Source organism: Anabrus simplex, chromosome 7, assembly GCF_040414725.1.
Source record: "Anabrus simplex isolate iqAnaSimp1 chromosome 7, ASM4041472v1, whole genome shotgun sequence".
NCBI classification, from domain to species: Eukaryota; Metazoa; Arthropoda; class Insecta; order Orthoptera; family Tettigoniidae; genus Anabrus; species Anabrus simplex.
In genome coordinates, this window is record NC_090271.1 from 90,782,839 (window position 1) to 90,795,148 (window position 12,310).

Consider the following 12,310-nt stretch of genomic DNA (forward strand, 5'->3'; position numbering starts at 1 on the left):
AAAATGTATTTTTTTTACTTTCCTACGTTCAACTTATATTCTTTAGTTATAACCTGTCATTATAAATTGGAGTACTCACCCTCCCACCTTCTTGTAGGAAATCATTAAAAAAAGGAGTTAAAAGACGTTTGATTATTATTATTATTATTATTATTATTATTATTATTATTATTATTATTATTATTATTATTATTATTATTATTATTATTATTGTACCGGGAGGTACACCCCAACGCCGCACATTTAAATCTAGCGCCTAAAAGAACTCCTCTACTGGTGAAACAGTGAAATTTAAACTAGGCCAGAAGATGTCACCACTAAAATATGATGTAATTTTGTTATTGTGAAGTTTCCTGAACTGACCGTATTTCTACTTGTTTTGTTTGCCATTCATCAAGAAGTTCGGACATTCTTCCATAGATGTCACTACTAAAAACTATGCTCATGCACCCTGGTGCAAAGTGAAAGAACTTTTGATTTAAAGAAGTTTGGTATTCATAAGTTTTTTTCTAATTGATGTTCATTTATTTTGGGGTTGGCAATATTTATCTTTTCCTTCCGTCAGTTTTGAATCCAGCCAATCCCTAATTTCTGTAATTAATTTTCTACCAATCACAGTCTTCTTCGATTTTGAGTGTAACTTTGAAAGTACCCAATAAACATGAGAGGGAGTGGCTAGTTTAATCTTAAATGGTCTCGAACTTTCCCCGAGGGTTTATATACTGCGGATTTTCACGTCTATTGGCCAATTGATCGTCATCTTACTGAGTGTGTGTGTCAAGCAGGAGGCGGGAGGCATCTTCGTCAGCTGCTAGAACTTCTACCAGGTAATGGCCACATAACATCTTTCTTTCTTTCTAGCTCCGCAGTTTAACCCGAGGGAAAGGTCCGAATCATCAATTATGTAACCTTCTTTCCTAAAAATGTAACTTTCTGCCGGCTAATGCAATAACTTCATAAAATCTTCAAGTGTAAGTCGGGGATAGAGAGTGATGTACCACCTCGAACCCCCCTTCATCTTGGTTTGAGGTGCAACGCTTTTGTTTCTGCAATGTATTAAAGTAATTTCCATGCGAGCAACCTCAGTAGGTTGGGAATAGCCCCTGTTTCGTCGGCCAAGCGCCTTATAGGTTATGAAATTTGTGGAGCTCAGTCTTCGACTCCACTCAAATTGTACGCGGGCCGTTTATTTAACCTGTTCTTTTTCACTAAGGCCCTGTAGTTTGGGTACTCGATACCTCTGTGCAATTACATTTCTGTTTGTAAATAGTGCCTTGTAAGGCCAGTGATTATTAGATTTTCATGCTATGTTGCCTTGAGTATGACCGGAAAACTGAGAGCACGTTAGCTCTTTTTCTAGTGTTGTAAAATTGCCTCTGGGAGGCTTGATATTGTAATTTACGGAGCAAATGCTCCATGTATTAGGGGATTTCTGCCCTTGTAAAATTGTGCTCTTTTGTAAATTTGAGCTGAGAGCTCAGGAAGAGTAAAGTGAGGGCTTGAAGCCCACGATTTGTTTACAACATCAATTTTGTCGTTCAAGGACTTGTTTAATGTTGGCTACTTGTACCTGTTAATTGTGAAATTTTGAGTTTTGAAAATATAACCTTCAGGTTAAGTTTTAAATTCAGTTCTTGACATTGTAGTTAGATCCATCCATCCCGGCACCTTCTTTCACCTCTGCGATTCACAAATACCCCGGAACAATTCTATAATAATAATAATAATAATAATAATAATAATAATAATAATAATAATAATAATAATAATAATAATAACAATAATAATAACCCGGTCAGCTTACGTGGGGGTCTGGTTCTGAAATGAGTAGGAGCTAGGCATAACCCTGCGTAAGACACTGGGGAGGGGGCCCTCAACCCCGACACGGCGCGTCCCATATGGCTGATAGGGGAAGCTCCTGTAGATATGCAGGACAGGTGTGAATAAGGCTTAGCCAAATAAGCACCCGCGGATCAACTGAGGTAAACAGAGAAATGGTCAACGGCCTCGACGGCAGAAGAGGACATATCCCAATGGCAGAGAGGGCGGAAGAACCGAATCAAATCCACTTTGCGTCTGACTTGTAGCAAGCGGCAAGTGGTCAGCGTCTGATCACCAGAGGTGCGGCTGTAAATATGCTCCAGGAACTAACAATCCCTGGTTCTACACCACTAGCGAAAGCTAGAAGATTGCTTACAAGCAGACATGACTCGTACAAGTAAAGACAAAATTACCCCAGGTGGACAATCCACCCACTCTAAAGTGGCAACCAAGCATTCGGATTCTGGGGAGCTTGGGCGAATACGAGAGAGAAAATCGGAGTGCTCTGATAAACTTCCACGAAAGACTCACACTTTCATTGGCACATTCAACATTCAGACACTGATTCAAACAGGAAAACTGCACAATCTCACAACAGAACTTACAAAGCAGAAAATCCAAATTCTGGCCCTGCAAGAAACACGCTTCACCGATTCAGAAACGATGGATTACAATAATTATAGGATCTTCAAAAGTGGAACAAACAAGAAAATTGGTAAAGGAGCAGCATTGTTAGGAATGGCCTTCTGTGTAGACAAAAAAGTTTTGGATTCAGTAATAGAGGTGAAACCCATCAACAATAGGCTTATGACCTTAAGAATCAGGCATACAAACAAAAAATACACCTTTATTAATGTGCATGCGCCAACAAATGGAGACAATAAAAAGGAGCCTGAAAAAACAGAAAGATTCTGGGAAGAACTTGAAACAGAAATGGCCAAAATCCCTAAAAATGATGTGAAAATTCTACTCGGTGATTTCAATGCACAGCTTGGCAGGGAATACAAATACAGGAGGACAGTGGGAGACTATCCAGCCCACAGATTCACCAATAAAAATGGCACACGCCTCATTGAGTTATGCCAACAAAATAACCTCAAAATTATGTCAACATCACTCCGGAAGAATCCCAAAAAGCAAAAAACTTGGCGATCACCCATCCATCATTTAGGAGAATTTCAGATTGATCATGTGGCAATATCATATGATTACCAAAAGGAAATTCATGATGTGCAAGTGCGCAGAGGTGCTAACATCGATTCGGATCATTATTTAAGCAGAATCAAAATTAAATTCACACCCAAAGGGAAATTCAACAGGAAAACATCAGTGATTCCAAAATTTGATCTGCACAAAATCAAGGACTCCAAAATTTCAGAAGAATGGGAAAAACGTCCTGCAGAGAGCTGGGAGAATTTCCAGACTAAAATCATCGAAACGGCGAAGGACCTAATCCCTCTTCGCAAGAAACCAAAACATCCTTGGTGGAATCAAGAATGTGAGACCGCACTAGAAGAAAGGAAAAAGGCATTTCAAAACTACAATTGTAACAAATCAGAAGAAACACAGAAGAAATTCTTCGAAGTTCGCAAGCATGTATCCAAGATTTTAAGACAAAATAAACGGAAATACGTCAATGTCCAACTGAAGTCAATTGAAGACAACTTCAAAAATTACAACACACACGATTTCTACAAGACCTTTGCGAACCAAATTAAAGGATATTCCCCACAGAACCTTTGCTTTCGGAAGCACGATGGTAAACTAGCCCTGACAAATAAGGAAAACTGCTAAGAATTAGCTACATATTTTTCACAGCTTTTAAATTGTCCAGAACCCAAAAAGAGATTCCCGAAAGTACAGCCAGAAATCATACCGGAAAATTCGTCACCACCAACTCAAGAAGAAATTTATTCACATATCAAGAAACTTAAAGACAACAAAGCATCAGGGGAAGACGGAATTGTAGCTGAACTTCTGAAAAATTTAGGCCCAAATTCACTCAAAGAAATTACACAAATAATCCAAAACATTTGGCAAACCGAAAAGCTCCCGGATGACTGGAAGATTGCTCTAATCCATCCACTACATAAAAAAGGCAGCAAGTTAGACGTAAACAATTACAGAGGAATCTCACTTGTATCAGTCACATACAAAATACTATCAGCCTGTCTCTTACATAGAACACAACAACAATTAGAACCCAAATTATCAGAATTTCAAGCAGGATTCAGACCAAACAGGTCATGCCCAGAACAAATTTTCAACCTCAAAATCATACTTAAACTACGAGCCCTCAGACAAAAGCCTACAGTATGCACATTTGTAGATTTCAAAAAGGCATATGATTCGATAGACAGACCCTCCCTATTCCAAATTCTAGAAGAGAGAGGACTAGATCTCAAAACCCTAGAACTCATAAGACAAACACTAACGGGCACAAAATCTAAAGTGAAATTTATGGGAGAAATTTCAGAACCCTTCGACATTCAGACAGGTGTGAGACAAGGTGATGGACTCTCTCCAATTCTGTTCAACGTCGTCCTAGACAAGGTTATGGAAGAATGGGAGAAGGAACTCAAGAAACATGAATCTTGGAAACCGATCCGATTGGGCTTTCCCAAAAACAACCTCTACGTACCATACCTTGCATTTGCGGATGATCTGGCGATTTTAACAGAGGATGAGGAGACTGCCATCAAGCAGCTTGAGATACTTAAGGAATCTGCAGAAAAAGTGGGACTACAGATTTCATTTGAGAAAACTAAATTCTTCTGTTCAAAGACAGATATCACGAGCCTGAGAACAAAATACGGTAAAATCGACCGGGTCTCGTACTTTAAATACCTCGGAGAATTCATCGAACCGACAGGCCTTGAGAAGATCTCACAGCAAAACCGTCTCCAAAAAGTCAAGAAGGCATTAGGGTTAGTTCAAGACATCTACAACAAAAAATGCATGTCAAGACAGACAAAAATTCGGCATTACAACACAGTCATAAAACCAACAGTCCTTTACGCAAGTGAAACATTGTCACTTAACAGTAAACAAGAATTAGAAGAAATAAAAAAGCAAGAGAGGAAGATCATCAGGAAAATCCTAGGAGCAAGATATACCCAAGATGGTTACAGGCTACAATCAATCAAAACAACAGAAAAAGTTTCAAACATTGAAATTGACATTAAGAAAAGACGAATGAAATTCTTTGGACACCTCACAAGATTACCAGAAAATCGACTGTCAAAAAGAATATTAAATTATGTTAGCTCACTTAAGAATTCAACACCTTAGCTGGATGAACTTCGAAAGGACCTCAAAAACGCAAACATATGTGCAACAGACATTTTAGAAAGAGACACCTTCAGACACAAAGTCAACAAGTGGGAAGTTACATCAGAGCAACCAAAGCAAAAACAGTGCAGACCGAAATGGTCGGAAGAACGTAAACAAGCCTTCTCAGAGATAATGAAAGCCTATTGGAAGAACAAGAAGAACCCAAAGAAAGCTTGATTGAGTTGTTTGCTTAACGTCTTCCATTATTGGGAGAATACGCTAATAATAATAATAATAATAATAATAATAATAATAATAATAATAATAATAATAATAATAATAATAATAATAATAATAATAATTTCGCCTCGACCGGTTCATTTCAGGTTGAGGCTAATTTCATTCCTCTCCACTTTTCACGGTCGCTCCACCACTCCCCATTCACTACTGTGGTCCAGTCCATGTTGCGTTATCTAAGGCTGTACTTCACTAAATCCATCCATGATGTTCTTGATCTTCTTCGACATCCCTTCCCCTCTAGATGCAGTTCCAGATAATTTTTCGTTCTTTCATTGCTCATCCATTTGGTGTGTCCAGACCATCTCAACTTGTTCCTCTCTATCGTACACCGACTTCAACTTCTCCACTTTAATTTCTTGAATTGCTTTAATTTTTCTTTACCTGTTTACCCTCCAGGGTCAGTTTTTCCCTCGGACTCAGCGTGTCCTGGAGCTTCAGACTATGGGTCAGGGATACAACTGGAAAGGATGACCAGTACCTCGCCCAGGCGGCCCCGCCTGCTATGCTGAACAGGGACCTTGCGGGGAGATGGGAATATTGGAAGGGTTAGACAAGGAAGAAGGAAGGAAGCGGCCGTGACCTTAAGTTAGGTACCATCCCGGCATTTGCCTGGAGGAGAAGTGGAAAACCACGCAAAACTACTTCCAGGATGGCTGAGGTGGGAATCAAACACACCTCTACTCAGTTGACCCCCCAAGGCTCAGTGGACCCTGTTCCAGCCCTCGTACCACATTTCAAATTTCATGGCAGAGACGGGAATCAAACCTAGGTCTCCGGGAAAGGCAGCTAATCACACTAACCATTGCACCACAGATGTGGACCCCTTTCTTGTCTCACGAACCGTATTCCTCAGAAAAATGAATTTCAGCTGCCTGGAAACGGCTTTCATCTGTTTTTTCTTAGGCCAAGTCTCTGCCCCATGCGTTCTTATGGGGACGAAATATATCTTGTACATTATTTCCTTCGCCTTCATTGGTATAAATATTGCACTTACATTACGGTATAACGCATTTCTCGTGTGAATTCTCCTGTTGATTTCCACATCCAGTCTATCAAATCTTCTGGCTGTGTTTCTTTCTAAACCGAGTGTTACCTGTTACCGATGGGTTCCTCTCACAGAAATATCCCCTTCCTGATTCTTACTGTCATGTCCACCAATGACCTGCATGATCGAGTATGAAGACCATATTACAGACGTTCACAAACTGTGGTACGCACCCCACTAGGTGAGGGTGGGGGTGGGGGTGGGGGTGGGGGTGGGGGTGGGGGTGGGAGTGGGGGTAGGGGTGGGGGGTAAGAGTGAGACATTTAGGTGGGGTTTGCGAGCAGCTTTCAAGGGTTAATTTGAAGAAGAACAAATTAAAAGAAATACAAGGAATTAAAAATGTTTACTGAGCTTTAAACTCATTAAAGGGCTGCTTGGCCGAGGTGGTAAAGGCGTGCTCGGTTCACCCGGAAGAACGTGGGTTCGAATCTTCGTCAAGAAGTCGAAAAATTAAGGAACGAGATTTCCACTTCTGGGAGTGCAAAAAGCTCTAAGGTTCACTCAGCCTACACCAAAATGAGTACCAAGTTAATTTGGGGGGGGGGGGGGAAGGTGACTGAGCCTAGTGTTAACCGCTTTACCCCACTAACTGCCGAGGTTACGGATAGTGGAAGCCTTTACCTTCCACCCCTCCAAGGACTTTCACGGTCTGTACGGAGATGACTTGAAATTCATTACCTTACAATGCTGATGGAAAATTTTAAGTTTACCGTTCTCGATTCAGTTTAAGCCCAAGCCTACAAGATTCTTTCACTCTTTGTAATGTTGGACAACATTTATCAATGTAACAAGTGTTAATGTTGGCCACGACATTTCAAAGTTGAAAAATCCTTGTTTATGTTGGCTATCTTTCAAGCTTGTTTGAAGAGGCAGAACGAGTTTCCTCTTATCGCTGACTGCGCCATAACGTTTATGATAGTTTTTCAACTAGATATTTATTCGCGGGCGGGATTTTATCCATGGTGTACCTAATTTTCGAGGCGCATCTCCACGTGAAAGTTTCATTTGAACAACTAGACACCAAAAAAATGTATCAAGCCACGCAGGCTTAACAATCTCATTGAAAAAATTGATGATTGATAATACGTGAACTCAAGAATTAAAATGTTCCGCCTCTGTTGTGTAGTCGCCCGGGTTCGATTCCCGGCTCCGTCAAGAAATTTGAAAAGTGGTACGAGGGATGGAACGACGTCCACTCAGCCTCGGGAGGTCAATTGAGTAGAGAGGGGTTCGATTTCCTCCTCAGCCATCCTCGAAGTGGTTTTCCGTGGTCTCCCACATCTCCTCCAGTCAAATGCTGGGATGGCACCTATCTTAACGCTACGGCCGCTTCCTTTCCTCTTCCTTGTCTATCCCTTACGATCCTCCCATCCTGCCCCACCCCCCACCCACAAAGCTCCTGTTCAGCATAGCAGGTGAGGCCGCCTAGGTAAGGTACGGGTCCTCCTTCTCAGTTATATCTCCCGACACAATTTCTCACGCTCCATGGCACTGCCCTTGAGGTGGTAGAGGTGGGTTTCTTTCGCTGAGTCTGAGGGAAAAGCCAACCCTGAAGAGTAATTTGATTAAGAAAGAAGGAAAGAAAGAAGAATTAAAATTACAACTATTTATTCTTACTTATTATTTTATTTACAGCGCGTAACACATCGTGTTCTGTAAACATTCATACAGGAAATGCCGTGTTATTGTATTAGCATTCCATAATAACTTGATAAGTACAAATGCAAACTGTTGTGATATATTAAAATATTGTTTTTCCTTTCACGATCATGTATTATTATTTACAGTGTATACATAAAAGAAGTAATTTTAGTCAGTTAAAAACGACTTAGTAACTTCCTAGATTGGTACTCGTACTGTTTAAATCCGTCATGTAAGGAAAGGTTATCGTAGGAGTACATTCAATTGTCAGTCATGACTGAGGGGTAAAGTCATCTCCGTACAGGCCATTCAGGCCCTTGGAGGGGTGGAAGGTAAAAGCTTCCACTATCCGTAACCTCGGCACTTGATAGGGTAGAGTGGTTAGCTCTACACCCGACCGCCTTTGCCTCCAGGAATTCAGCTGGTACTCATTTTTGGTGTAGGCTGAGTGAACCTCAGGGCCATGTGCATCTCCGGAAGTGGAAATCTCGTTTCTTAAATTTTACGACTTCCTGACGGGGAATCGGACTCACGACCTTCCGGGCGAACCGAGCACGCCTTTATCGCCTCGGCCAGGCAGCCCCTTGACTAAGGGGTACAATATTTAAAATATCTGAATAACCTCTGCATTAGATACGCCCGCTTATTTCGGCAAACCACCGGACGTTTCTGTGATGCAGTATTACATCCTATAACTGTGGAAAGATCCGGCCGAACCTGTTAATGTTCGGACCTTTTGGTCTTCCATAATAATTATATAACCGGTACTGCACATGAGATGACAACCTGAAGAGAGGACAGAAATTAAATTGTTAATTAGTTGTCATTATCTGTTCCCGTAATTTTTAAGAGGGGTGCCGCAGGGCACTGTTATTGGAACTTTGTTTTCTTATGTACTTGATGATATGAGTAAAGAACTACGAATCACAGATAAGGCTCTTTTTTCCGGATGATGATATGAGTAAAGAACTACGAATCACAGATAAGGCTTTTTTCCGGATGATGATATGAGTAAAGAACTACGAATCACAGATAAGGCTTTTTCCGGATGATGATATGAGTAAAGAACTACGAATCACAGATAAGGCTTTTTCCGGATGATGATATGAGTAAAGAACTACGAATCACAGATAAGGCTTTTTCCGGATGATGATATGAGTAAAGAACTACGAATCACAGATAAGGCTTTTTTCCGGATGATGATATGAGTAAAGAACTACGAATCACAGATAAGGCTTTTTTCCGGATGATGATATGAGTAAAGAACTACGAATCACAGATAAGGCTTTTTTCCGGATGATGATATGAGTAAAGAACTACGAATCACAGATAAGGCTTTTTTCCGGATGATGATATGAGTAAAGAACTACGAATCACAGATAAGGCTTTTTTTCGGATGATGATATGAGTAAAGAACTACGAATCACAGATAAGGCTTTTTCCGGATGATGATATGAGTAAAGAACTACGAATCACAGATAAGGCTTTTTTCCGGATGATGATGATATGAGTAAAGAACTACGAATCACAGATAAGGCTTTTTCCGGATGATGATATGAGTAAAGAACTACGAATCACAGATAAGGCTTTTTTCCGGATGATGATATGAGTAAAGAACTACGAATCACAGATAAGGCTTTTTTCCGGATGATGATATGAGTAAAGAACTACGAATCACAGATAAGGCTTTTTTCCGGATGATGATATGAGTAAAGAACTACGAATCACAGATAAGGCTCTTTTTTCCGGATGATGATATGAGTAAAGAACTACGAATCACAGATAAGGCTTTTTTTCGGATGATGATCCAGTGTACAGAGTAGTAAATAAGTTACAGGATTGATAGCACCTGCAAAAAGATGTAGACAATATTGTGATATGGACAGGACAATGGTGTGATGGTAAACAAGATGATAAGTCAGGTTGTAAATTTGACAAAGAACAGCAGTCGTACCAGTTTTAATTAGTGTGTTGATGGGGTCAAAGCACCTCACGGGGATTAGTGTAAGTACTTAAGTGTTAATATAGCGGAAGATCTGCATTGTGGCAGTCACATTAACGAGGTTGTAAATAAATCTCTTCGTATTTAGAGGTTGTAGTAACTTCTTCTTCTTGCTACGGGCTTTACGTCGCACCGACACAGATATGTCTTATGGCGACGATGGGATAGGAAAGGCCTAGGAGTTGGAAGGAAGCGGCCGTGGCCTTAATTAAGGTACAGCCCCAGCATTTGCCTGGTGTGAAAATGGGAAACCACGGAAAACCATCTTCAGGGGTGTCGATAGTGGGATTCGAACCTACTATCTCCCGGATGCAAGCTCACAGCCGCGCGCCTCTACACGCACGGCCAACTCGCCCGGTGAGAGGTTGTAGTAAGGATGTAAAGGAGAGGGCGTGTAAGTATCTAGTAAGACCCCATTTTTTTTTTTTTTTTTTTTTTTTTTGCTAGTTGCTTTACGTCGCACCGACACAGATAGGTCTTATGGCGACGACGGGACAGGAAAGGGCTAGGAGTGGGAAGGAAGCGGCCGTGGCCTTAATTAAGGTACAGCCCCAGCATTTGCCTGGTGTGAAAATGGGAAACCACGGAAAACCATCTTCAGGGGTGTCGATAGTGGGGTTCGAACCTACTATCTCCCGGATGCAAGCTCACAGCCGCGCGCCTCTACACGCACGGCCAACTCGCCCGGTGAGAGGTTGTAGTAAGGATGTAAAGGAGAGGGCGTGTAAGTATCTAGTAAGACCCCATTTTTTTTTTTTTTTTTTTTTTTGCTAGTTGCTTTACGTCGCACCGACACAGATAGGTCTTATGGCGACGACGGGACAGGAAAGGGCTAGGAGTGGGAAGGAAGCGGCCGTGGCCTTAATTAAGGTACAGCCCCAGCATTTGCCTGGTGTGAAAATGGGAAACCACGGAAAACCATTTTCACGGCTGCCGACAGTGGGGTTCGAACCTACTATCTCCCGAATACTGGATACTGGCCGCACTTAAGCGACTGCAGCTATCGAGCTCGGTAAGACCCCAATTAGAATATGGTTCCCGAGTATTGGACCCACACCATAACGAGAACTGGAGGAGATCCAAAGTAGCACGATTTGTTCAAGGTGATTTCCGGCAAGAGAACAGTGTTACGAAAATGTTACAAACTTTGGACTGGAAGGAAGAAGAAGATGAGTTGCTCGACTAACTGGTGTGTTCCGAGCTGTCAGCAGAAAGATAGCGTCGAATGACCTTATTAGACGAATAAGCTTGAAAGGAGCTTTTAAATGTAGGAAAGACCATAATATGAAGTTGGAATTCAAGTGGAAGAACTGGAGCAATTTATTCATTTATAGGAAGAGGAATTAAGGATTGGAATAATTTATCAAACGAAATGGTCTATACATTTCCAAGTTCTTTGACATCATTAAAGAAAAGTTTAGTGGTTTAAAGTTACACTAACACGTGAACGGTTTTCGACGACGCAAGGATGGAAAAGGGCTGGGAGTGGGAAGGAAGCGTGCGTGGCCTTAATCCCTCCGTCGGTCGCGCTCTAATTTCGACACGATAAGTCGCGCGGCATCTAGGAGGCTCATTGTGTTATTAGTTGTAAAAATACATTTCCTGTAGACATATTTGGATATAATTTAAATTAATTAATAGAGAAATGTACACTCAAGTTTGAGCATTAAATAAATTTCACATTTTAGTCTTTGCTATAGTCTGTAATTGTCCTGGTTCTTTTCGTGCATGTTATGATGTGATATCTTCTACACTTCTGTCCACACAAAATGCACTTACAATCTTCGTCTGGCTCATGGAACTTCTGGTTTACGCATACCTTGTGGTGAAACCCATGTATGGAGAGTCGTGTTTAAATAATGTTGAGATTCTCTTACTCCTGTTTCCATTGTTAACAGCAACAATAAAGTCCTGCAAGTTGTTTTATCTTGTTTCAAATATTTCAAGAATGCTCAGTATCATATCTCTTATGTAGTATTTATTTCACACGCAATAATATAGTCAACAATAAGAACTACAGCATGATACACCGAAACCTTGTTCACAGAATTTGAAGTAGGTAATAATAACGTAAAAACAGAAAAGTATGTAATGTAGTACAGAACTAAAGAAAAAATACAGAATGAACTGTTCACCTTTTATTTTATTTTCCCAATTCCAGATTTTCGAAGCATCCATGACAAATCATTCTTTCGTGTTCCAGACAGAAATGTTTCATACACTTCCTG

At 40.8% G+C, this 12,310-nt stretch overlaps 1 protein-coding gene across 2 annotated transcripts in view; it reads left to right on the forward strand.

Moving 5' to 3' along the window:
• Positions 1-12,310, forward strand: part of LOC136876922 (homeobox protein Mohawk) — a 167,442-nt gene that overhangs the window by 69,540 nt on the left and 85,592 nt on the right. The window lies entirely within an intron of this gene.